This window comes from Thermobia domestica, chromosome 9 (genome assembly GCF_964235325.1).
Source record: "Thermobia domestica chromosome 9, izTheDome1.hap1.1, whole genome shotgun sequence".
Taxonomy (NCBI): domain Eukaryota; kingdom Metazoa; phylum Arthropoda; class Insecta; order Zygentoma; family Lepismatidae; genus Thermobia; species Thermobia domestica.
Genome location: NC_137462.1, coordinates 192,167,165 through 192,181,038, shown reverse-complemented (window position 1 = coordinate 192,181,038; position 13,874 = coordinate 192,167,165). Strand labels below are relative to the sequence as shown.

Here is a 13,874-nt window from a genome sequence, read left to right as displayed (position 1 = left end):
TGGTGAGTGCTTCAAATTATATGCCCGTAGCCAAACTCCCTCTTTAAAAATTGTTACTTGAGTAGCTTAGATTCTGAAACATATAATTTTGGATAGCGTTCATATTAGTTCTTAAGTGAAACCTTGACCCGACTACGATACGAGGTCCCATAGTATTGGAGCTGTGGACCTTTAAAGTTCATTTTTTTTTCATATTTCCGGCAGCCTATAACTCCGAGAAGCATTTGTGCACCCAGATTGGTCTATGCTTTGGACATATTTTACTTCGTTAAATAATAATAATATTGTAGACTCATCTACTTAACTTTTTAAATGCAGTCGCACCAGATTTGTGGAAAAACAATCGACTGACATAAAAACAACATATGGCTATAATTATCGTGTTGCGTTCATAGGTTGTATGTAAACACGTATTTTTCCCCCCTTTTAAACTGTTCTGTGTTGGAAATGACACATGATGCTTATTTTATGCATAAATAAACTGACGAGATAATTTTCTGGTGACCCAATTTCCTTCTTTTATGTAATTAACCCGTCTCTGTTCATGTGATATTAACATTTATTGTTATCGAAAAGATCAGATTGGCATCAAAGAAAGAAATATCGTTTATAATATACTTCATTCTTGGATTCTCCGGGTATTAGTTCAGACATTCAGCTAGGGTCAATTGCGACACTTTCGTTTGGAGATCTATTATCGACGCCTAACTGTCGACTACAAACCAAATCAAAAGAGTGCGCAACAAAAATATTACAGCCTGGCTAAGGTATAAACACAACTTTAAATCTTAACATTCTTTTCAAAACTATTTCCCCAAAATTTGTTCTTGTCTTAATAAAATTCTAATAATTCCATTCAGTTTGTTTAACTTTATCCTAGCTTTATCTTTAATGAACGTAACTTCGTGTTAAGTACTATAAACAAATCTAACACCCGTAACTTGGTGACGAAACCTCTGAATAAGATTACAACAGCTAATTAAGGTGTCCCTAATATCTCCATGGGCAATTGGTCACCACACGACATTCACCCGGCCACTACTTCAGTGTGTAATCGGAATTTGAGCAGAAAGGCGACGTGAGGATTACACTGATTCCCAAGAGACCAAGGTCTCAGATTAGGCAGCTTGAAAGTGGCATTCGCCATTGGGCAAACATTCTTGGCATTCGCCATTGGGTAAGGCGGACACTTTAGCTGATTACCACAATGCATGGAATCTTCTCAATTTGCAGCATGAAAGAAATGAAAAAATGATTTTCTTTTCAGTTTAACGTCCCACGTTATTTCCTTTAGGCTATTGCCACGTTACATGAATCTTGTAGCTGTCATAAAAAGAATCTTGAAACCCTACCATATTTCACTATGTAAACATAGTCTAGAAAGGGACATACAACATTTTTGTCCCCTATCTTGCAGGGAGTTGAACCATATGCAACTTTCTGGAACGTCTTGCTTGCTACCTGCTATAGCCCTTCTGCTGACATAAAGGAAAAGCCAGTTTCCGAAACAACGGATTCTTTTGGATAGGGAGGGGAATTGTGCCAAAATACACGTTTTTAATGAGGAGGTTCACTATTTGTCACTAGACTGCAGTGTTGCATGGGTGGAGATACCTTTCTTGCTTTCAGGAAATTGTAAAATGTAAACAGTAAATAGAAAGATTGGGTTGCAAATATTTTCTTATGACAGCTACAAGATTCATGTAAAATGGAAATGTGGTCTAAGGTAAGTGAATGATGATGAAGAATTAGTGGAATGAGAATATGGAAGGAAACGGGAGTACCCCGAGGAAACCCAAGCACACGATGTTGTCCACCACACACTTACTTGGTCGGAATGGAACAAGGGATCCCACACACCAGAGGTAAGAGCCCCAACATCGAGACACCGTGTTCCATTGTAGCAAGAAACATGCAGATGTGATATTAAAATAGTGATAATGATGATGATTGTTGGACTTGGATTGGAAGAAGATGGAGTCGAATGTTGAATTGGTTTGTCTGCTTCATTGAACTTTCACACTACTTAGCTTTCTGATTATTTAAATTAATTTATCCAATTAATTGTATACGTATTATGAACTGTTTTTACAGAGAGGACATGAAGAGTACTGAGTTTCAGTAGTAAGGAAAATAGGACTGGGCAAAATGAAAAGAAAAATTCTTACTAAGCGTTAGGCGTATCCACTTTAGCTTAAAGAAGTGGAAAGCTATAAATTGTCGAGTGACACAGTGGAGAAGGATTTGACACGAGAACCTATAATTTATTACTCAGCCGTACGAGTGTTACATCGATCGGCATAAACAGCACAGCTACCTCGCTAGATGGTCGTTATCAATGCCTACAAAAATGTTGGCTCCCGTTCTTTCTCTTTCTTCCCAACAGCTTCCTTGTTCAACGAGAGTCCTTGCGCGAGAGCCATTTACTGCAGATAGTAAGTATATGGTCATGCAGGTATGTCTAAGACAAGATTGATTGCAGAAAATTTAGGTTAAGTAAATTTTCCGATAAATTTGTGCAATCGGGTTTTCTAACTTTTCTTCCTATTTAACTTTTACTTTAGATGGAAAGAAAGTCAACTTTTTGGGAGTTCTTTAAAATGCTTTTCTTATTATTTCTCTGTAGTGAATTCTACAATTAAGAAAAATGTTTTTCTAGCATTGAATACTATGTTCTATCTCGGACTGTCCGTCTTCATTAGTTTCCAAACTGGGATTACATTAGTTGCCAGCGTTATACAACCCAACTTGACACAGATGTCATTTTGGTTTTTTAACCGTCCTATCAAAGCATGAAAATAACTCATCTTGTCATAAGTGTTTTACGGATTGCCTAAATTCAAACTAGGAAGTAAGAAACAGTTTCATAAACCAAGAAAAATATACAAAACTGTTAAATGTAGTAGTTAGTTTGTAATTATTAGTATGGAAAAGTATTGTTAGAATAATATATATATATATATATATATATATATATATATATATATATATATATATATATATATATTCTGTACACAAGATATTGAAATGAGTTGGTGCAAATGCAGTTAAGCTATGAGTTAACGTATTAGAGACGTACACGAGGGGTACCGTAGTCATAGCAATAACCAACTTTTTCGTAGAAATTCAGACATCAATAATTCTTACATCAATATTCATGAACATTTCGTTTATGGTAAAATGAAAGAATAGAGTTTTGTTGAATGATTTTAATGCGTGTAATTTATGTTTCTTTGTGTCTGTTGGCAAAAGTAAAGTGAGTACATAGCTTAGACTTATAGATGTAGAAGTCCAGTAGACAATATGTTGAGATCGAATCCACATACATATATCTATAGGAATATACTTCTCTCATGTTTGTTAATGCACGAACTTACATGATGGCTTCTGTAAAGTAGTTGACTTTTGGTACGCACGTGAAAACAAATTCAAAGACAGAATTACATAGTAGTTGTTACAGATAAAAGAATTTATAATTTAATCACAATTTAGTTTTGAAATATCAAAAAAATTTTTTTCGCTACCTTTTGTAAGTCTCTTGAACAGTAGTGAACCAAAAGTACAATCACGGACTACAACGATATATTCTTGTTATAATGGTATTGTTAATCTGTACCTATTTTGTCAATACATGATCAGAGGCGCAATAATCAAACATATAGCCTATATATAGTTAAAAGAAAAAAACATTATTATTGACATGACATGTTGTCATGGTAAACACTATTATCTACATGATACACGAAATGGATGACTGTTGATCTATAGTGTATGTATAAACAGAAGAATAAAATAGACGTTAGTTGGTACGTATAATGTTATGACTTATTGATCTGAAGTTGATATGTTTATTATAATAACCTGGTGATTTAAATATATATAAACAAATTAGGGCTAAAGTGAGTTTTATTCGCTTTATCTGGTGCCGTAAAACCGGGACCTTACCTCAAAGTTCTGAAAACAAGTAAGGACGAGGTATATTTGCAAACATATATCCTTTTTATGAATTTCACCGTTTTAAGAAACGGAAAGAAAATACAAAGGATTAGAGATATGCAGAATCCTGACGTAATGGATGTACCGAGTATTTTAGTAGAAAACACACCTGAATATGGCCAGGCTAATCTTGTTAATACGATTTGCCAACTGCTAACTGATAAGCCTGAACAAATGCAAAAGGCGAATCAACAAATACAAAAATCGAACGATGAAAAGATGGAACAGATGCAAAATTCGATAGAACAAATACAAAAATCGAACGATGAAAAGATGGAACAGATGCAAAAATCGATAGAACAAATACAAAAATCAAGTGATGAAAAGTTCGAACAATTATTGACTCAACACAAATCTCTTGCAGATAGAGTTCAGGGTATCCATGAAAATTTCGATCTGCTACAGCATAATTTGAAAGAGAACTTGCAAGTATTAATTGAAAAAGTGAATGTTACTGGTGTGAATATGAAAGTAGAACCGGAAGAAGGTCAGAAGAAGGTCGATGCACGAAATGAAAATATTGAAGAACAGGATAAAAATGAAACAACTGGACCTGTGGTGAATGGTGATGCGGAAGATGCTACAATTAACGAAGAACCATCATCTCCGGCCAAAGAGACCACCACCACTACTACTACAGGCGTATTCAAAATTGAAGTGAAAGGTCTGCCGAGATTATACAGGTTAGGGGAATTGAAGAAATTGTTGACAGACGATTTGAAGTTGGGAAGCCATACTATTAGGTCACAGAAAAGAGCGAGTTCTTGGATTTATTTGATCTTCAAAACTGAAGAAGACCAACAGAAGGCAGTAAAGACCTTAAATGGATACAGTTGGAAGAAGCGAGTTCTTTCAGCCAAAGTTGCCGAAACTGATCAACGTAAGCGAAAATTAGAAAAGTCTGGTGATAAGGATTCTAAAAAGGCGAAAGTCGAGTTACCTGTAGAAGATAGATAAAACAGGCTACAATACCTTTGTGGGATGTTACTTTTGGTGAACAATTGAAGAAAAAGACTGAAGAAATAAAATATCTCACCCGACTGACGGATTTCCTCTGAGGAGGAATCTGGATTTAGTTGGTTGGACAGAAGAAAGAAAAGAGAAGAATGAAGGACTTGCAGATTTTCTGAAACGTTTGCCTATAGGGAAGATGAAGGATGATTTGAAAGATTATTTCCAAAACAGAGAAGGAAAAAGCTTGAATGTAGCATCGCTCTATTTCCAGACCTTCACTGAAAAGGAAGAAGTTGAGAAACCTCCACCACTGCAGCTGTTATTCGGAAAAGAATATGTGAAAGAAACTATCTGTGACATGAATTTCCGAATATCTCCAGATTCTTGTTTTCAAGTGAATACTTCGGGAGCCAAGCAGCTTTATAGTTCCATCGCGGAAATGGTTGAAGTTGACGAAGAAACTTCCTTCATAGATGTGTGTTGTACCACTGGAGGAATTGGGTTTACTCTTGTTAAGAAATGAGCTCAAATTCTTGGCATAGAAATGTAGAGCCAGACAGTTGAAGATGCAAGAGCCAATGCTGTAAAGGATGTCATCATGAACAGCGAGTATTTTGTTGGACAGGCTGAAGATATTTTGCCCACCGTAGTGGAGAAAGTAGCTGAAAAGAAGATACTTGTTATCGTAGATCCACCTAGAATTGGGCTTCATCAGAAGTTTCAGGGACGTAATGAAAAGGTAGAGCAAGAACAGGAAAATAAATATCAGATTAAAGTTGGAAATGGCTAAAACTAGTTGAAACTTTAGTCAACCGTGATGTGTTAACTAAACTAAACTTGGATAACAATTCTTAATCAATTCTCTTGGATGTTATGAGTTGTGTTATGAATACTTCATTTGAACTTTATATATGCACAACATGTTATGATGAGATTAATTTATTTTATCTTTGTACTAATTTTGAGAGTTATGTTTATCTTTATTTTATCTTACGTGTTCAAAAGAGATCTGATTGTGTTAAATTGAAATCTATGACATTGATCTTAAATTGAAGTTTCTAAATGTAATTATTGCCTTCTGATCTTGTTGTCGTTTTGATATGATGACGATCTTAATTATAAATAATGTTATTTGTATATGAATGTTATCGCTCAATGTAAAAAGGGACAATTAACTAATAACTCTGCGTAGGTCATCAATTAGTTATAATTTTGGATAGACCCATAAAGGATATATTTTTTAATGAATCAACGTTTTTCTGATATGTGATTAGTAATAAAATAAAATGTTGTTATGAATTAATATATATATATATATGGAGAAGAAAAAGAGAAGAAAAATACTTATAATAATGTAATAATAATTTAATACGAGGGCTATTCAAAAAGTGAATGTTTTGAAAATATCCAGGGTTCTTTCCTTCACTGTAATACTGTTACGGAATTCCCGTTCTGGGCGACATTTTATACAACGATATATTCTTGTTATAATGGTATTGTTAATCTGTACCTATTTTGTCAATACATGATCAGAGGCGCAATAATCAAACATATAGCCTATATACAGTTAAAAGAAAAAAAAACATTATTATTGACATGACATGTTGTCATGGTAAATACTATTATCTACATTATACACGAAATGGATGACTGTTGATCTATAGTGTATGTATAAACAGAAGAATAAAATAGACGTTAGTTGGTACGTATAATGTTATGACTTATTGATCTGAAGTTGATATGTTTATTATAATAACCTGGTGATTTAAATATATATAAACGAATTAGGGCTAAAGTGAGTTTTATTCGCTTTAGGACAAAAGTTTAATAAATTAGTTAAGCATAGTCCGTGACACAAATACGAATCATAGGATGAGGTTGAGATTGTTCACTAAATAAGCATATCGAAATTAAATGATGGATGTGCGGTTGGTGGTTGGTGGATTTCGGGTAGTTCCATGTAGTGAATTAAGAGTTACTGGAAGAGTAATGTAGAATATATTGTCATTTCAGGTACGGTACGATATGTTACCTTTTCGTAGGTTACTTTCTATTGTAATTATCTCACAAAATAAATGTATACCTTCCTATAAACCCACCCACTTAAGCTTTCCACGTTCACCTATTAACATTTTTTTTTGTTTTGTTTTGGTATCAAATTTCGCTTGCATCTTGTTGAAAGTTCTGCAAACTCTTTATCCAGAATAACAAACACTTCATTGGAAACTAATATGGATTGATAGTGATGAGTATAATAGTGTTAGTATAATGACACGGTAGTATTGATATATATATATATATATATATATATATATATATATATATATATATATATAGTGGCGGATCCAGGATATGATCAAGGGAGGGGATAAAACATAGTTTGCAGTTTTATCCAGTGTAAAGCAGGATTGAAGCCCATTTTATCCAGTGTACACCTTAGCGTCAAGGGGGCCATTAGCCCCTATAGTCCCTCTTGGATCCGCGCCTGTATATATATGATCCAATGCAATGTAACAATATACGTAATAAGCATATATACATCTCTCTCTCTATATATATATATACATAGAGAGAAAGAGAGAGAGAGATGTATATATATGTATTATATATATTGTTACATTGCATCAGTGTTTGAAATGGAGGAGTTGTGGATAGTATTTTGAGTTTCCTCCCCTTGAATTTTAAGTGGTCAATAGCCGTTTACGACTCAATTTTGCAAACTGAATTCATATTAGATTCTAATAAAATATCTTAAGCTCATAGTGAAGTGTTTGCCGAATTTAGAACAAGATTCTTAGCGAAATATTAAAGTACTTATGCTTCCGAAGCATACGAAAAGTACACATAATATACTGTCGCACGAATTGCTTTGAGAAATGAATAAAAGTTAACTTAACGTAACCTAAGGCAATTTAGTTGAGGTTTGAAAGAAGGTATCTTAATACATCTTTAACATGGCCAATCTAAGTTATTGTAAGACAAATAATACTGTAGGTTATTATTAATAATAAACGCGGAGGTTTTTGTTTTACATTGGTTCATTACTCATCACGTAATTTACAGTAGAAAACATTGCAAGTTGACTGAGTAAACATGATAATCAAGACACGTGAAGAAAGTTAAAAGAACATACTCGAAATATACAACGAATAAAATTAACAAAACTCGTTTGATTCATAATATGAAAATAATAATATTATTTTGGATATCACGCCACTGTCGTCATCCATGCGTTGCTGTGCATATTCGTGAGTTCTCGGCTACTGCTGCAATCCACGATAAAACTCGAAATATGTGACTTTGGAGATAGATATCCTGGGAATCTTTGGTTTCTAATGAAAGGAAATATGACAGTATACTGCATCACTCACTTTCGGTAATTTTTGAAAACCACTTTAATCTACATCGGCAATCATCACCTGTTCTTACAGCTGGAATATAGGCCTACTTGTCAGAATATGATGTATGTGGTTGTCCTTTAACTTTAGCTTGTTTCATGGCATTTCTCTGGTACTTCTCAGTATGCCGAATTCCTTTTTGTTTCTTGGTCTGCGGAGATTCATCGTCGCAACTACCAGACACGGCAAAGTCAGCACTACTAATCATAACAGAGCATCAACATCCACGACGAACGAACGATATAATTATTACGACGTACTTTGTCGTACTAGGCATCCAATCACAAAGACACATTTTAGCGGGAAAAGTGTAAGAAATGACTGTCTACAACGCGTTCAATATAAGACTTTCTTTCAGTTGTTGAGTGTGTTACAAACTGCGTTCAGTGCAAAAAGGGCACATGTTCCCTTGTTGCACTAAACGAGGTTTTTAATATTCAAAAATAACCACTTTCAGAAGGCGATATGGAGGTAATAAACCTAGTGTTATCACAATTTCGACCAAGGTGTCACATGTGCCCTTTTCTTCAATGACCGATTGAATTAACACGTATTTTACTGTTTTTACATTGTCCCTAGAAGGGAAGAAAAAAGACGGAAAGAAAAAATAGTAAGGTTACAATTGTTATACCAAGATGAACATATCTCGAAATCACTTACAGTTAGGGACATTGGTATTTAACTTTTTAATTTAAAACAACTAAATAGGTGTTTCAGCGTTTTTTGTAGTTCCTCTTAGAAGGGAAGAGAAAAGATATGGGGTTGCAATTGTTATAATAAGATGGTAATATCTCAAATTCCATAAGATTAGAGGCATCTTAGGGATATGAAACGTACGACACCATAACCTGAGCAAATGCGATGGTCTTGGAATAATCATCATCATAGGTATTCTGCCCTTACTGGCAGGTCACTTGCAGCAGCTGAGAAGTTTCCATGCTCCACGGTCTTCCACTAACCTCTTAGTCTTGACGTATAATCTTTCTGTTTTTATATCATCCATTAATTGCAATCTCCTTCGCCCCCTTCCTCTCATTCCCGCCACCATACCCTCTAGGACGTCCCTCATGATACAATTTCTTCTTAGGCAATGTCCCAACCAGTTTCTCTTCCTCTTCTTAACAACATATAGAAGTGTTATTTTCCCCCACCATTTCTAACACCTTCTCATTCGTTTTCCGCTCGATCCAAATAATTCTTTCCATTCTTCTCCACACCCAGATTTCGAAGGCTTCCAGTCGATTTTCATCACTTTTACATAATGTCTACGTTTCCGCCCCATACAGTACAACGCTCCACACGAAGCATTTTATGAGTCTTTTTTAAAACTCTTTATTCAAGGTCCCACAAAACACTTTTCTTCCTCCTAAAAGCTTCTTTTGCCATTCCTAACCTTGCTTTTATTTCACGTTCGCACTTCATGTCATTACTAAGAATATTACCCACATATCGAAGACTATTCACTTCTTCTATTTTCTCCCCTCCCACTTTTATATTTGACATGGACCTCTTCGTTCCAATTACCATGGCTTTTGTCTTTCTAACATTTATTTTCATCCCATATTCTGCAAAGGCCATCCTCAGGTTTTTTATTATTTCAATGATTTTCTTTTCAGATTCTGCAACAAGGGCATTATCGTCTGCAAATCTTATGCATCTAATCATTCTACCTCCTACCGAAATGTCGTCATCATCATGTAAACTCTTTTTCACTATCTCTTCTAGATAGACATTAAATAGTGTTGGCGAGAGGCAGCATGCTTGTCGAACTCCCCTTCCAATTGCACTGTCTTTCGTCAGTTCTTCCCCTATCCTAACACTTACTTGTTGGTTCATGTATAAGTTTCTTGTGAGTCTTCGATCTTTCCATTCCAGCCCTATTTTCTTTAGAACTCCCAACAACAATTCCCAATTCACTCGGTCAAAAGCCCTTTCTAGATCAATAAATACAGCATACACCTCGGAGCAAAATTTTAGCTGCATGAGATATGAGACTAATAGTTCTATAATCCTCACATCTCTTTGGGTTCGATTTCTTAGCCATCGGTATCATGACCGTCTTCAGGAAGTCTTTTGGCCATTCTCCTGTTCCATGTATTTCATTACATAGTTGGAACAATTCTTTCTTTCCCTTGTCTCCCATATTTTTAATGAATTGGATTTGTATATTATCTATCCCGGTTGCCTTTCCACTCCTAATCTCGGATATAGCCTTTTCAAATTCATCCTAAAAAATACTAAATCCTTTATCATCCTTGCCTACTTTATTTTCTACTTCAACACTTAGGCTACACAGTATATCCCTACTCTCATATAAGTCTTCAATGTATTGTTTCCATCTTCCTTTCACCTCATTTCTCTCGCCGACTACCTTCCCATTCTTATTTTCTACTGTCATCGTAATACCCACTTGTTTCCTCTGGAATTCCATAGATTTCACCCCCTTGTACATTTTCTCATATTTCCCAACTCTTTCTAATTCCTCTATGTCCTGGTATTTTATTTTATAAAACTCTTCCCTTGCTCTTAATGTTTCTCTCCGTAATTCATTATTTAACTTCATGTACATCTTTCTGCCCTCTTCTGTATCAACCTGTTTCCACTTCTTCCTTTCCCTCATTTTCTGCAACATCTCCTCTGTAACCCGTGGTTTCTTAGCCCTTTTGTGTTTGCAATAACTTACGATTTCTTCTGCAGTCTGCTGTAAGCAAAGTTTAATGTGTTCCCATCGTGCGTTACTACCTGCACCTATTTTTTCCTCGAATTTTTCAACGAAAAGATATCTTACTTCCTCGTTTTTCAACTTTTCAGTATTTAACACTTTGTTGCCTACTTTTCTTCTGTCTACATTTATCAGTTGAATATCAATTTCGGCGAGCACAAGATTATGATCAGTGAAAATATCATCCCCGGGAAGGTCTTCGAGTTTTCTAAGCTATTCCGGTACCTGTCCTGAATCATAACATAGTCTATCTGATATCTTCCGCCGTCTATTAGTGATTTCCATGTATATCTTCTTCTCTTGTGCTAATTGAACCAAGTGTTCCCAATTACTAGTGAATTTTGTCTACAGAAATTCATTAGTCCCTCTCCCCTTTCATTTATTTCACCTAAACCATATTTGCCTTCGGTACTACCTTCTTGTTTTTCTCCCAACTGCATTGAAATCTCAAATTTCAATTACACATGCACCCCTCTTCTCCCTATCTATAATTTCTTCTATTTTCTCATAATTTTCCTCTACTTCTTCTGTTGCATACGAAGTCGTCGGTGCATATGTGTGTATCACTACTAGATCCTCCGTTTTCCCATTAAGTCTTAACATCATAACTTTATCATCAATAAATTGTACTTTCACTGCCTTCTTCTTTAAGCGCTTTCCAAGAATTATTCCTACGCCATTATGACCGCCCTTTTCATTACCTGAGTAAAATATTCTATATTCTTCGCTCTTCAACACCCCATTACCTTCCCATCTAACTTCACAAACTCGTAAAAAATATAGTTTATTTTGTTCCATTTCTCCTTTGAGATTTTCTGATTTTCCTCCCTGTAACAAAGTGCGTACGTTCCATGTCCCGATCCTAAACCTTTTGATGTCCCCTTTCTTTCTTTCTCTGTCTGTTTTCCCCCATTATTACTTTCTCGTCCAATAGTCCTTCCCAAGCTATCCCCCTCCCGGAAATATTTTATCTCCGGAACTATATTTTGACCTGCGAAAGACCACTGTACATTTTTTTGCTGCCAGCAAACTGGGGAATATAGAGTGGTGGTTCTACTGTATTTTCCTTAGCTTGCTGGCAGTGGGAACTTCTTGGAATAAAGTAACCACCTACTCGAAGGCTAGTGTACATATTTAGGGTGTATCAGATAAAATCCAATGCTTAAATCACAAACAGCTGAAGATCTCAAGACCAAACAAAAAGTGAGATAAAAAAATGTCATATGGGGCGTGAATGCAGCTTCATGTTTGTACCACAGGGTCTATATATTTTATCAGAATAATAGGAAGGCTGTAATTTATTTTAATAAAAAATTGTTATTGAATTTATCAAGGCTAATGTTATGATGCCGGGACCTACGGTATTATCCTATAATTCAAGTCTCTTGGAGGTAACGCAGTGTAATAGGGAATGACCTATACTTTGAAGGTTGATCTTGGATATTGGTGTATACAGTAGCCAACTACATAGCTTTTAAGTTACAACGGTTCTTTAATTATTGAGCCATTAAAACATACCAATTACCTTTTACACACGTGGTATAATAATAATATAAGAGAAGCGTACAGATTACTTACAACATACCTTTTCAAGATGTCTGTTTCTATCAACTGAATAATTCTATTTATTATATGTTGTCATGACGACGACCTCGAGAATTAGATTACATAACAATATTTGAATATCTTTATATATTAACATTATAACCATATTATTTCTTTTTCTTTCTCTTCTTCTAATAACAGAATCAGCCTAGTACATATTTAAAATACATCATGGCCCAAAATTACAAGCAAATAATAATTTACAAGTGAAATAACAATTAAAAATATACAACAATACTGTTGTATATTATGGCGCTCGACGAACTTTTCTTTTTATTCAATTATTCAATAAAAAGAAAAAGAACTTTGGACCGTTAACCTTTATACTCTTCTTAAGTGCTTCTCGTATATACAATATATCTCATATCATAGTACACAAGTATTTCCTTATTTTTATACAAAAAATATTATTAATAATTATATTCCTTTATAATTAGCTCCATAGTCGACGATTACATGGCACGTTACAAAAAAAAATACGGTCAATATCTTAATTCAAGCCCATTATAGGCCATAAAGAAGAAAAGATTAACAAGAATATATGAATTTAAGTTAAAAGTTCTATTCAAAATTTGATTTTCATTACTCATAATTTTTCCATAAAATATGTAATATCAATTTTACATAACTGTCATTACTTTCTTACGTTTCCATTAAAAATATCTTCTTTTATTCTTTAATTTTTATATTATTGGCATAAAATTAGAATAGAACGAAAACATAAAATTAAGAATTGCTTGAATACGAATTCCTTGGAGAAAACATAAAGTATTAACTTCAATATATATTCCCGCATTACAAAAAGAAAGCTTTCAAATGTACTCTATAACATGAAATACGAATAATGTAATTAATATTGCGTTTAGCAATCATATGAAAATACACGAATAGTATAAAACACAAATATCAAATAAAACACATATATTGACATAGATATAAACTCAAAGATTAAATAACATAAAGTAAAATACATTAAACCAACTCACATATCCATAAAATATTTCGTTTTTCTCTTTTGAATACTAAGTTTCCACTGTTAAGTTTTCTTTACATTAGCTTTCGTTATAACTTCAGGAGAAACTAAAGTTTTGATTAAATTCATTCACCGTTTTCTAGTGTTTTCGGTAGCCATAACCCAATTTCTGTCATAACTTAATTTCATCAATATTTCATAATCCTAAAATTTTCTCAGTTCTTAT

At 34.3% G+C, this 13,874-nt stretch overlaps 1 pseudogene; it reads left to right on the top strand.

The window, feature by feature from the left end:
* Positions 1-5,146: 5,146 nt before the first annotated feature.
* Positions 5,147-5,473, top strand: LOC145661111 (tRNA (uracil-5-)-methyltransferase homolog B pseudogene; annotated as a pseudogene).
* Positions 5,474-13,874: the final 8,401 nt, after the last annotated feature.